General features: G+C 33.8%; 1 protein-coding gene across 3 annotated transcripts in view; it reads right to left on the reverse strand.

The window, feature by feature from the left end:
* Positions 1–11131, reverse strand: part of LOC125056653 (potassium/sodium hyperpolarization-activated cyclic nucleotide-gated channel 2) — a 185323-nt gene extending 174192 nt beyond the window's left edge. The window contains exon 1 of one of the 3 annotated variants that reach the window (XM_047659905.1): positions 11059–11131. The gene's annotated coding sequence lies outside the window, so the exon portion shown is untranslated. Of the gene's footprint in view, positions 1–10874 lie in introns of all 3 variants that reach the window. The other 2 variants (XM_047659897.1, XM_047659914.1) reach the window with 2 other exon arrangements.
* Positions 11132–13670: the final 2539 nt, after the last annotated feature.

Genomic DNA, 13670 nt, shown 5'->3' on the forward strand with positions numbered 1-13670 from the left:
TAAGTGAAATTAATTGAAGTATCTAAGTAGTTTTTATCTAACATCAAAATGTTCACAGACGAATAGACGCCCATCTTATCACGTATCGACTACCCTACGCATGTACAATCAGCAAATTAATCAATTACGCTCAAATGTTTTTGAAAGACCATAAAATCATAAGAAAATTTAATAAGTAAATAAAGTATAAAGTACAGTCTATTCGACTCTGATGTGACGCTCATCTCCTTCAACTTCTATACTCAATTCTTTTCCATCCCAAAACTCCCTCATATCGTTAAAATGAGTTCAAATTCTCAGGTTATAAAAATATATGTTACGCTTCTGTAATAGATGCTTTTTGGAAATTCCATCTCACAGTTCATCCTTTTTAGGCTTGGTTATGCATTTCTTTCACTTTACCCATCATACTTCATTTTAAGTTTTTTTCCTTCCTAGGGTTGCCTGGAACAAATCACTTGCTGGCGATAAGGCCGCACGTTGCATCCCTTACAATTTATATGTATAATGTTATTTGTTTTTCTTTAAATGTAACGAAGCGTAAATAATAAAAGTAAATAAAATCAAAGCCTAAAAACAAAAGATCTGTCTTCTTCATAATGGAATCCAAATATTCTCTAAACCCAGTAGTAGTAACCTTGTAATCGTCTATTTTGCTGACGCTACATATAATCAAGAAACTGATAGTCGTTAAGACGAGAAACGGAAATTATCTACGGGGCGGTGTTCCGATACTTATAAGTCGGTTAATCAATTGTAATGGCTTCCACTCCCTACCAAGCGATGTCTCTCGAAGTGAACTTTCCAGTATTTACTATTTCAAATAAAAAATAAAAAAATAATTTCTACGCAAGCACGAATTACGGAGTTACCACGTCAAAGTCCTACTCATATATGTCAAGCCTCGAATTTCTGTGTTCGTTTCCATTAAAACTCTTCTTAAGGTGTGTTCTCTGTACCTAAACGTCTAAAATTTTTGGATCTGAGATGTGCTGATATCCTTCACTATGGGGAGTGTCCACCCATAGAAAATTAAATCTATAAGTTTACAGATAGGGTATTAAAATACAACTTTTAATCGTTCCCAAATGGGTAGGCAGAGACCGCGTATCACCACTTGCTATGGTCCTGATATAGCTTTCCCGTTTCATTCACTTTCAGGACATTCACCATGTATGCTCGTCGGAAGTGGGTACTTTAAACTTATCCCTTCTCTTGTACCAGATTTGGTCCAGGTATGTTCGGTAAGGTACCCACGGTTGCCTTGTCGTACTAACCGCTTCTCATTCATCAGTTCTCATCTACCTAAGCGTATCCTAGTCATTACGTCATCCTTTAACCCACACTGCTAAAATACTGAATGAATATAAAGCTTTGACTATACCTAAAAAAATATATTTAAGTGGATACTATATATTTCGTTTATTAAATTCTAAATATAACACAGTTACTAATACTAATACAGTTATTACAATAATTATCTTAACCTACGTAATAATAATAAAAATATTTATAAATAAAACAAATAAAAAAAAGTTTGGTCCCTGTGGCAGTGTACCTTTAACGCTGGTAGCATTTCCTCGCTGTATTGCGATACTTATTCGTTGAGCGGGAAAAGCACTAGCTCGGGGGCACCGGTACTATCTACCAGGCGTCAACTTAAATATTTAATTAGCGACTGTTAACTTGAACGGGCCAAGAGTCTCTACTCCAAAGGGAACAAAATCGAAGTTGGAGAAAAGACTTATATTTGAGCCCTTTTTCTTAGTGGATATAGATTTAGATATACAGTGTTGAAAATCGTAGTACTCAGGTATTTGTTGTACAAAGTGGAGACAACGTCGTATTATTTGCACTGTTCAAAGTTCAATGGTCGCCAACAAAGCTTGCGGCATTGTTCCCTACATAGTAAGCATCTATCTCTTGTTCCACGAACAATTATTTACTCTACGCTTAAAGCTACTTCAAACAAAAATGGTAAGGTTTTTCTTCGCCAAATATAATATTGAAACCTTACCCTAATGTTCTGTTAGCAGAACTAAAATAAAAAGTTCACAAAAAAATTTACACGTTAGAAATATACTGACAGGAAAGAACAGGAATTCACAGGATTAATGGTTTTATCTCTATGGATGAGAGTGAAAACACTGCTCTGAAGTAAAGATAGTATACATTTATTTATATAAATTTTAATACCTATTTAGATGGTCGTTTTAGCTTGCAGCTATATATAGCTAGCTAGCGGGCTGCAAGAAGGACTCATATGTATATATGTGAGATATGTATGTGTATGCGCGAGTAATGTATGTATATGTGTGAGTAAAACTGTGATCATTAGCAAAATGCATAAAAACATAATACATGTATAGATCCATCAATCATTTCAGATTCGGACCTCACTCAAACTTGTTGACGACCATTTAATGGTTAGGCCTGGAACGATCACTAATGGTCTTTATAAGTTCGCGAAATGTATATTTTTTATAATAATCGGGGTCCGAGTTAGTACACGGTTGTATTTGCCAATTTTCAAACAATTTGCCCTCGTTCCGAACTCGGAATCAGTAATCAAATGTTATATGGGAACAGAACACTGATAACTTAGCAATTAATTAAGTGTAGAAACACTCTTTAATGGCCTTTACACTGGCCTTTTCAAGGCCGACAACGCACCCACTAAATGGGTGTCTATGGGCTGCGGTGACTGCCCCTTTTAGGCGTCCCAAAGGCTCGTTTGCCCCCCTATTCTATAAAAAGAAACCCGTTTTAATATTTGAGATTGCGCACCGTTAGCGCAAACATGGAGTCAATATAATAACCAGCCAGGTACTTAAGAATAACAAGCGTTGCACTGAATACTAAAATAATACATTTTTATGTATGTTGTGTATAGGCACGTCATATATATCGCAATCTCATCAAATGAAGTTTAAAACGAAATCTTATGCCGTTAAGACCTTTTAGGTCTGGGGCTCGGATTTTATGTTTCGTAATCATTTGTTTTTTATTCAATAGGGTAATGATCAGCCTTTTGTGCCTGACACACGAATATTTATGTCTAAATTATGCCCCGTTTTCCTCATGATGTTCTCCTTTTCGAGTCAGTCTTAAATTCGCACATAGAACGTCCATTGGTGCACAGCCGGGTTCGAACCTACGACCTCGGGGATGAGGGTCGCAGGCTGAAGCCACTAGCCCTATATACATATAAATTAACATATTCTTATTTGTACATAAACAACTAGGTCTTCGTTAAACAAACCAAGTAACCTATTTCCTAGAGATTGCTTTTATGTAAAATGTAAAAGAATAATTTCTGCATTTTATTAGACTCGTCTGTGATTTGTCATAGAGAAAAAATCATATGAGAAAAGTTCTTTAATAATCCGCCCCGACTGTGTACAGTAATTACACAAGTCTAGAACTCTACAGTACAACGATGCTTCGTTCTTCACTCATTTTGCCGTGCGATTCTTTGTTGAGTGCCACAAATCATAATACTTCACTGCAGAAAGATTTCTATTTTTTTTCGTACTTTATCTGCTTGTTACGTGCCATTAAACATAGGCTTTGCTAAATTGACTTTTATTTTTATTACGTGGAAATTACAACGATTTATTATAATGAATAAATGTTGTTATTCTATCATATTTAATGTTGTAATAGTCACAACATAGTTTGCTAGCTGGTATAGAAGACAAATAATCAAATTGTATGCAAAATATTCGTTATTCGTATACCAAACATAAACAGTCGCATTTTACAGTTACATAGGTTTATATTGTACATCATAGGTGAAGAGTTTATGTATATATTTGCGTTAGTTTTAGGAGAAATTTCGGATTTAAATTTAAAAAATCAAGTGTTTAATCAAATCGATAATACATCTTTTGACAAAGATTTGCCGTACTTTTGGTACATGAATAATATTACTAATGTATGAGTTCCTGACTTCGTAAATGTATCGTTATTTTATTTGCGTTAATTTATTTATTTTTAGTGTAGCCCCAGTTGCCCTCATATTATTTTTATTTATTTACACTTCGTTGCATTACAATATAAAAATTTAACATAGTTAAATGTAAAGGAGGGCATCAATTATGGCGGCCTTATCGCTTTCGAGCGATCGCTTCCAGGCAACCACTGTAAGAAAAGAATTTTTTTTTTTATTAAATTAGATAAGGTAGGCAAGAAGTGCTAAAATACATACAACATATAGTTATTAAGAAGAAAAAAAACTAAACAGGAACAAACTAAACTAATAAAGGATACATGAAAAATAAAAAGTAAAAAGCGCACATGAATCATAATAATTTATTATTATTAGTAAAGTTAAGGTACAGGAATATTTCTTTAGAATCAATAATAATGTGAAGTTAAAAAAGCAATATCTATGTTAAAAATGTTACGTAAAAATAGCATTAAAATATATCAAGTGAAGGCGACATTCCAATATAATAAATTATTGATTTATGATATTCTAGTCGTTGCAACGAGATTTTCACTCGATAGTTATTTTCAGATGAAACCACTTCAATAATATCACTGTGTGGAATGGGGCACAATCTGTTATTTGTTGTTTTTACACGCTTTATATTAGCTTCACCTGTATGTATGTATGTAACCGACTCCTTCGGACTCGATTTTGACCCACTTTAAACGGACAGATTTTATTCCAACTTTGTACACTTATAAAGAATCAGCGACAATATAATATTTTCATAGGTTTATCTCGAATAAACAATGAAATTTTTTTTAAGTCCACAAAGCAATACGATTAAATTGAAACAACACGTATTGCTGCTAGGACTAAAAAGTGGAAAATAAATATAGTTAAAAAAAAACTATAAAACACGCTTTTAAAGCACATCAAACTAAAAAGTGAAAAATAATTCATTACCATTTTCAGCCTAAATTAGGAATTATTTTTCACTTTTTAGTTTGATGTGCTTTAAAAGCGTGTTTTATAGTTTTTAAACTATATTTATTCTTTTATAATAATTTCTTTGGAGGTAACTCTTTTTACCTCGCAACCTGAAACAGTATTTAGTCAAACTCAGAACGGTTAAGTTATACGCTTGGGTACATGAGGCGACTATAAACAGTGCTAATAAGCTCAAAATGCGTTGTTGATATAAATGACGATGTCAGGGCGGCTTATCATGAAAAAATCACATTTTTATTATAGATTTAGATAGAAATAAAAATCTGTCGTGAAGCAAGCAAGTCCATGCTCCAACGAAGGTCGGTATACATAAATAATCATTTAATAAATAATATTACTTTCACATAATAATTATTCACATACCACTTATAACCAGCACACTTGTAAACGATAAAAATTATGAAATATGTATATGTGGCTCTCAACAAACCAATATCGTGATATCGAGAGATAAAACTCAACGCACGTACGCTTCACCGTTATGAAATCGTTAACTTATACACGTGAACATTACTTTTTCAACACTATATAAGGCCAACGATGTTTACTTCGTAAAATACGAATCAAAATTAAGGTTTCACAAACTGTGTTTTTTATCCCTGTGTTTAAGATTTTCTTGTGGGTAATGTATGTATTTTTATAAACTAGTGTAATTTGTGTCTAAACGAGTGTAGACCAAAACTTTACAAAACTTCTTTTTTAAGGTTTGAAAGTAACATACTTGTATACAATATTGTTCTATCCGAAGATACCACGATTTTTATGTTTTATATAAATGTATTAGCAAGCTGCACTAGATAACTAAATATAGGGTGTGCCCTATGAACCTAATAAGAAAATTTAAGTTTAGAACCTCCACGTGAGCTTTATCAGTAATTGGTGAATGTTCAAATGGAATCAATACCGTCTTGATTCACTTGATTATTCATTGCTAACGGTTTGTATTTTTAATTCTCAAATTAATTCTGAATTATCGTGAAAATTACATTTATTATTAGTAGTAAACGTTTTTACTGCAATCCCTTTCTCGCAGTTCACTTTACATAATATAAGATATTTTCCTGTAATAAATCATTTTCAATCTCATCGTGTCATTTTTGACGGCTACAACACACCCATTTGGGCACAAAAGGACCCCAAAATAGGCATGTTATAACACCTATTCATGCTTTGACAACTATGACACATATCTGAAAACGATCAATGTAACATAATGTTATCAATAACTTAATACTACTGTAACTTAAACAAAATAGATGTTAGATATGAAAGTTACAGGTTTAAAATATAAAAAGACTATTAAAAATAATCGAGCCGTGTTGAGCCTAGTGGCTTCCGCGCGCGACTCTTATCCCTGAGGTCGTGGGTTCGATCCACGGCTGTGCACTAATGCACTTTGTTTCTATGTGCGCATTTAACATTCGCTTGAACGGTGAAAGAAAACATCGTGAAGAAATCGGCTTGCCTTAGACACAAAAAGTCGACGGTGTGTGTCAGGCGCAGAGGATGATCACCTACTTGCCTAATGGATTGGCAAATGATACTGAAACAGATGCAGAAATATGAGGCCAGACCTAAAACGGTAGCACCACCGATTAATTTCATTTTATTTTTTATTAAAAAGAATCATATCAAAACCAGTCACATAAACACCCAACACCAACAGTATTTTTTTTTCAATGTTTGAAATTGCTTTGTAATTCATTTTTGGCTATATTTTTAGTGTAATTGTCTTTTAAATTAGATTTAGAAACAGAAATGTAACTATTAATTACAGTAATAGTATAAAGTATAAATGAATACGTCATGTAAATGTGGTTTAAGCTCCATATGAAACCCGTTTTGAGTCTTAACGCGTTGTTTATGTATGTCTGTTAGAATTAGATATGTATTTATTGGCATAAGGAATATTAAGGGTCCGTCAAGAAATGAGCGAAAGAAGTGACCAATTAAAAAGACTGGCAGTGCACTTGCGAGCCTCTTGGAAATGTGAGTAACGCCGTTTTTTTTTTATTTGTCTAAAATGTCGTCAATGGTCAAAAGAAGAAATGCTCTAGGCCCTATTTCAAGCGACGGAGCACAAAAAACGACTCCTTAAATCTAATATATAAAATTCGTGTGTCACGGTGTTTGTAATTTAACTCCTTCGAAACGGCTCTACCGATTTTCGTGAAATTTCAAATATCATCTCAAATTTATCCGATTAGGCAAATATTATATCAAACCCATTAACGACAAATAACGACAGATATCTTTAAATTTATTTGCCATAAAGCTCTTAAAAGCACACCGAGAAATAAAATATCTCGACTAAGAATAGTATCCGCTCAATAAATGTGCAATAAAAATCACAAATAGCTCTCCCGACTTGACGTAGCATTGCAAAAATACCATTCATCTCTCGTTCTGTAATTAAATAAAATGAGCTGTCAGTTAAATTAATTTTTTTTTAATATTCGAACGTTCTTTATTTAAAATACTACCTGCAAGCGAGATGCAATTATTACAAAGATCGTGTTCATTGATAATAATATTTACGAATGGCGCCCATCTGCGACTCTCGAAATCTGGTATAATGAGGACTGTGTTTCTAAAAGAAGAATCATACACTGAGAGCATATGAAACGCATAGTAATACTGTTTAGAAATATTTCAATATAATATATTTTCGATGTGAAAAGACAATTCAATAATAAATTACACTTATTTGATTTGACACACACGATTCTTACTTAGACCTAATTCTCTACCCTCTTACCCTAATCCTAAACCCTTCTGTGCCTGATTAGATTTTTGTGTCTGATCTACGGGTATTCTCACGATATTTATGAAACTAGTAATGTCACTCAGAGACAGTTCATCCATTAGTGCACAGCCTAGGTTCCGACAAGCGACCCGGATTGAGGATCACACAAAACTATCAATTTTCTAGTAATATGTGCAAGAAATTATGAAAAAGATATATTTACCAATGTGCGGTAATTAAACTTAGCTTGATATACATTATATTAACGCACAACAGACTAAATGGGCGTCTAAGTATGAAGAGACTACATTTATATATAAAATAGCCGATGTTACAAACATCCAATTATAAAAGGATTATATATGAGCTTTGACAATAAGTGGCTAAATTATCTTTAGCCATGATTGTTTACGAATCATTATAACTTTAAGGAAGTAAATCAAATATAAATTATAAAAAAACATACATTTTATATTAAAACATTAAGGAGGATAGGATGGGCTTCGGTATGAGATTCTACTTGTGTAGACACGTTAGACCCGTCTCACCCGCCTCAAACAAGCAAAAAAGCCACAGAGCAGCCGGAAATAATAAACGGCTTAAATATAAGTCATAAGTAAGTCTTTCCTCCAACTTCGATTTTGTTCCCTTTGGAGTAGAGACTCTTGGGCCGGTCTGGTGCTTTCCTCGTTCAAAGAATAGGTATCGTAATACAGCGAGGAAATTCTGCCAAAGGGACCAAACTTTTAAAATTTGTATTAATTTTATTTTTATTAATTTTAATTACTTTTACTATGTAGGTTAAGAAAATTGGAAATACTGTATATTTGATTGTTATGTTTAGGTTTTAATAAACTATATAATTATTATTAAATATTAATCTTGTTGTATTTGCAACCGTCTTGCAACTTATGGCAATTTTAAGAAAAAATAAAACTAAACGAAATTTTCATGAGTTTTGTAACTCTCAAACATTTCATGTTAATCCGATATTTTAACTCTTCTCTCAAATTAAAGAACGTATTTAAATAAAGAATTAAAACAATATTCGGATTGGCGATTTAAAAAATGTAGAATAAATGTCAGTTATGAAAAAGGATTGACATTTATATTGTCAAACCTGTGCGTTCAGAAATTTATTTTATGTGAACTAAGGCAAATATACCAATTTAAAAATACAACAAATGAAGCACATCGTAATGTTGCTGATACTAGTGAACTTAATACTCATTTTGTTTTCATTGTATAACTTTCATAAAATCATAAATTAAGTTCAGCTAATATGTAACACGACGTTCATTGACTGTTAGGCGGTACAAAGTTCGCCTGGTCACCTAGTTAGTAATAAAATTGACATAAACGCATTGAAATAACTTTAATACCAATCTAAAACAAAACAAAAGCATTATTTTGCTTAAAATATGCAAAACAATAAACAAATTATATGGGCAAAGTATAAAATTATATTGTTCTTCAATTTTCTAACTAAATCTTCTCTGTTTTAAACAATTTCAGGACAGGACACTTCTGTAAATATAATCTGTACACATAATATGTGTTTTTTTACATATCTTGTATTTGTGGTCTGTCATGTTTCCTTATTGATAAATAATTAAACTATATGTTGGATCGATGACATCGCGTATTTATGTATACACGTATTTTTGTTAACTCCAGCTAATTATAACAGAAATAAAAAATAGTAGCCTTATTAATGAAAATAGTCTTTAATTACGCAATAATATTAAAATGCACGTAAAAAGAATTGCATACAAAATAAGCTATTTCCTAAATATGAGCCATTCCGCTTTCAGCATCTCTAAATTTTTAAAATAAATTTCACTTTATATAACAAGTTACATTAAACACTTATCCGAGTGTTCGTTTCGTGTCAGTGCTGATAGATATGAATCAGGTTTTGAAGGGATACTGAATTCCCAAAAGAAATTAACCAGTAAACGCTCTAAAATATTCTAGCGGCCACTAGTGGTAGCTAAAGAACGAAAGTTACGTATAGCTCTATAATAAGTCCTATTATGAGTATTTCATCACAGAGTGAATGATTGGTCATTTATTTCGACGTGAAAACCAAACAATACTAACATCGTAATTAGCTTAGTATAATAGATGAGTATGGTTAATTTGAAGCGCATTTTCTTGCAACTATCACACACAAAAATAAATCAATTTTTAACATTACAAGTATAAGTTCGTTGTCCTATAACGTAAAACGAGTTATCCCGTATAATGACAATGCCGTAGGAAGGCGAATTCAAACAATTCGATTAGCCCACGCCTTGAAGGCTATATATGAATGAACGTTATCATAAAATGTCTTGAAATATTGTTAAAGGTGAAAATGGCTATACTAAATCTACAAGAGGTTTACAGTAATATTATATATGTGTTCGTGCGCTATGAGCTTTTTGTAACGTCGAAAGTTATTGTCTTACGAATAAAAAATAATAAACACTGCTGAACAATTTATTAATTCTAAAAGTTTTATTGTTAATTAAGAATTTTGGGCGCGAACGTACAGATAAAAATAGTTTAAGTTAATATATGTACTTAGAAAATGCAAATAGTAACAGTAAATATACTAATAAAAGGATTATAGTAGAGTCATTACCCCACTCAATGGTATCACATTCATATGAAACGTCGTGCACATGATCAAATCGGAACATCGATTGTCTAAAAAAACAAAAGAAAGAACAATGGAAACCATAAGCCACTTAATAACAAAAACAGTTGTGAATGTTGAATGAGTTCACTCTTTCTTATTATTCCAGTTTTTAATGTTGAAAAGTTGCACAGTCAGTTCTTCCCGAATGGGCTTTTTGAGTTGAACCTTCCAATTAAGCATTTTGAATGAAGCACTCTTTTGGACATTATATAACTGTTTTGACCTTTTGTTTCAAATCTAAAAATTACGTTCTTATCGCTGAACCAAAATTTTCTAGTCTTAGGTAACAGCTGTTTAGTCGGAAAAGAGTAAATGTATGCTATGTGGGATTCAGATAGGGTTCTTACAAATCTATATATAGAAATGTTTACAAGATTAACAGTTGTTATTTGCTACTATTGTGAGTGATAATTAGCACTATTCTTCCATGCTTGATCAAACACTGTCCCGTTATATAACTTACGGTCATTCGCAATCATAGGAACACGGGTACTTACTGCATCGATTATGTCACCACTCAGCTGGCAAGGAGCGTAAGGTTCAGGCGAATTTTAAGTAAGTCGGTACCGGTACCGCGGGTGTTCGCGCGTCGCGCTGTGAATTAGCGTGGGTCGGAGCTCGCGGGGTCGATGGGAACGAGAGGGTAGAAGGGGAGGGGTGGCTCGGAGGCTGCGGACTCACCGTGCGGATGATTATATAAGTCGCGAGCGGAGCGTGGATACGTGCAGCCCCTCCGGGGCATGAGGCGCGACTGGCGTGGAGGCCGCTCGGGTGCCGCCGCCCATTGAACCTCGCCGGGCGATACCACCCAGACGATTAAATAGCCTTCACGTATGCGAATGCTTTAGAATACGAGGCTAATAAACCTTAACGACACGCCGATTGAGGGATTTTAATGCATCCTTTACACGCACTTCTTATCTCGCGAGTAGGGCATGACAAAACGTGTCTCTCAGAGCTTTTGAAATTTATTTTCACGTCCGGCACGACAAACTTTGTTAACACTTTTTATAGATGCTTTGCTACAAGTTTGCACTAATACAAAGTTTCTAACAATAAAGCTATACCCTTATGTAAGGATTCTTCTTATTAATGTATAATATTTTTCAAACTGGCTCTTTCAATAAATTCTGTAAGATATTTATAGAGTACAACCTAGTTAATTTATGACTCATTTGCGTACTCAGGTTCGTCATACAAAGCGTTGAAACTTATCTAAAAGTAATCAGCATGGTTTAATTAAATTACGTGTATTTGTTCAACATGAATGTAATGCATGTTGTGGCATAATTTGAAACCGAATCGAGTCATTAAGTTAATGGATGGTTGTGTGCATCAATATTCATTAAAGCTCACATGTAAATACGATATGGAGCGAACCTAAGACATTTTTTATTGTTGAAAAATATTTTATCAATTTGTAATCAATTTTAACGCAAAAGGCGGATTATAGAATTAGCTTTAGAATTTCCTAATACATTCTCCAAGATAGAGCAGTGTTGGACTAGGGCCTCAGCGTACGATTCTCATACCTGAGGTCGTGGGTTCGATCCCCGGCTGTACACCAATGGACTTTATTTCTATGTGCGCATTTAACATTTGCTCGAACGGTGAATGAAAACATCGTGAGGAAACCGACATGTCTTAGACCCAAAAAGTCGACGGCGTGTATCAGGCACTGGAGGCTGATCACCTACTTGCCTATTACACTTAAAAATGATCATGAAACAGATTAAGAAATCTGAGGCCAAGACCTAAAGAGGTTGTAGCGCCACTGATTTATTTATTTATTTTATTCCCCAAGTAAAAGCTTTGAGTAAAATAAATGGTTAGTTAATATGCCTGTGTTTAATGTGTTTCGCCTAATTTACTTAAAATATCAGGCATTTTCAGGTTCATTTCTGGACGTAAGCCTCCAATACAACCGGGATTGTGTGACCCAAACACAACCAACATACATAACAATATTATCGCTTCATCGCATTACATTCTTCGAATTTCCATTCATTAAACCGCTACATGAGCGAGATAGCGGTATACGTATCTATATATAACCTAACTTAAAGATTCCATAGTCGATAGAATCCGAATCATGCAATATGGAGTCTACTTACAGAAAGAATATGACCTTCTTTTGTCCAAAAATCTATTCGTATGCTGAAGGTTACAGGCTGATTCAGGCCATAACGCAACGGTAAATCTCGGGTGCTCATGTGCGCCATACACATTACTAAGTTCTTTGAAGTCCTACCTGTCAGCGTTACCTTATTACAACCGTGTAACTGATACCACCTGTCAGCCGGTACGTCTAAATTTTTCCTATTAGTTACTTCCTAAATAACTACTATTAGGAGTATCAATGTATTGCGTGACTATCATGATGTCATGTATCATTAACGAATATCATCGTGATGGACGTTATTCACAGATTTCAAAACCAAAGAAAAAACAGTAACATCGTAAAATGCATGAACAATACTTTTGAAAAATCAACAAGAATTCTTCTAACAGTGAGTTATTTGTGTTTTAACTAATCCAAATCAAAAGCAGTTGTCTACATACTCTGAGATTACGTTGAAAATTACAGCGTACCTCTTCGCGTCTTTGTCTTTGAGATAGATGACATCTAGACGGAGCATGAGATATTTTATGTTAGATTTTGAATTACGCCCTCTTTTGTTGAGTAGCGATATGTGTAGAAACTAGTGTTCTCTTAAGAATATGGGGTATGTTCCGATATACACTGCGAGTACTGTATAGTGCTCCCACTGTTCAAAAATTCGTTCCGCTATGGACTGCCAGTATACAGCCGCAGCGTCCTAGGGAAATATATGACGTCACAAATCCCCGCTATACTTCTACTGCGAGCACTGGCGTTTTCGAGGTAAGGTATTCGCAGTGCTTTGATCACGTGATCAATCAAAACCACTTGAATGCCTAACGGCTGATATAACTTACAGTTTAATAACAAACATTTAAAATTCTAACTTACTTTCTTTGTAGTATTAATTCAATTGACAGTTAATATTAATATAGATTTTTTTAATGCGATAATACTCCAATAATAGTTTTTCTTGTTGAATTGAAAAACTTTGATGCACTCATTTGAAAACTGTGTCGAAAAACGAAGCTGACTAGTATACTGGACTGCGTTCCGTTTTAAATTGTAACCAGTATAGCTGGCTATAGAGAAACGGTTTCACAGTATACTAAATTGACGGTACTCTGTACAGTGGTCGCAGTGTATATCGGAACATACCCATGGTTATATGTTTCGGCAAAGATATTCACAA

The sequence above is a fragment of the Pieris napi genome, chromosome 2, assembly GCF_905475465.1.
Source record: "Pieris napi chromosome 2, ilPieNapi1.2, whole genome shotgun sequence".
In the NCBI taxonomy this organism is placed as follows: Eukaryota; Metazoa; Arthropoda; class Insecta; order Lepidoptera; family Pieridae; genus Pieris; species Pieris napi.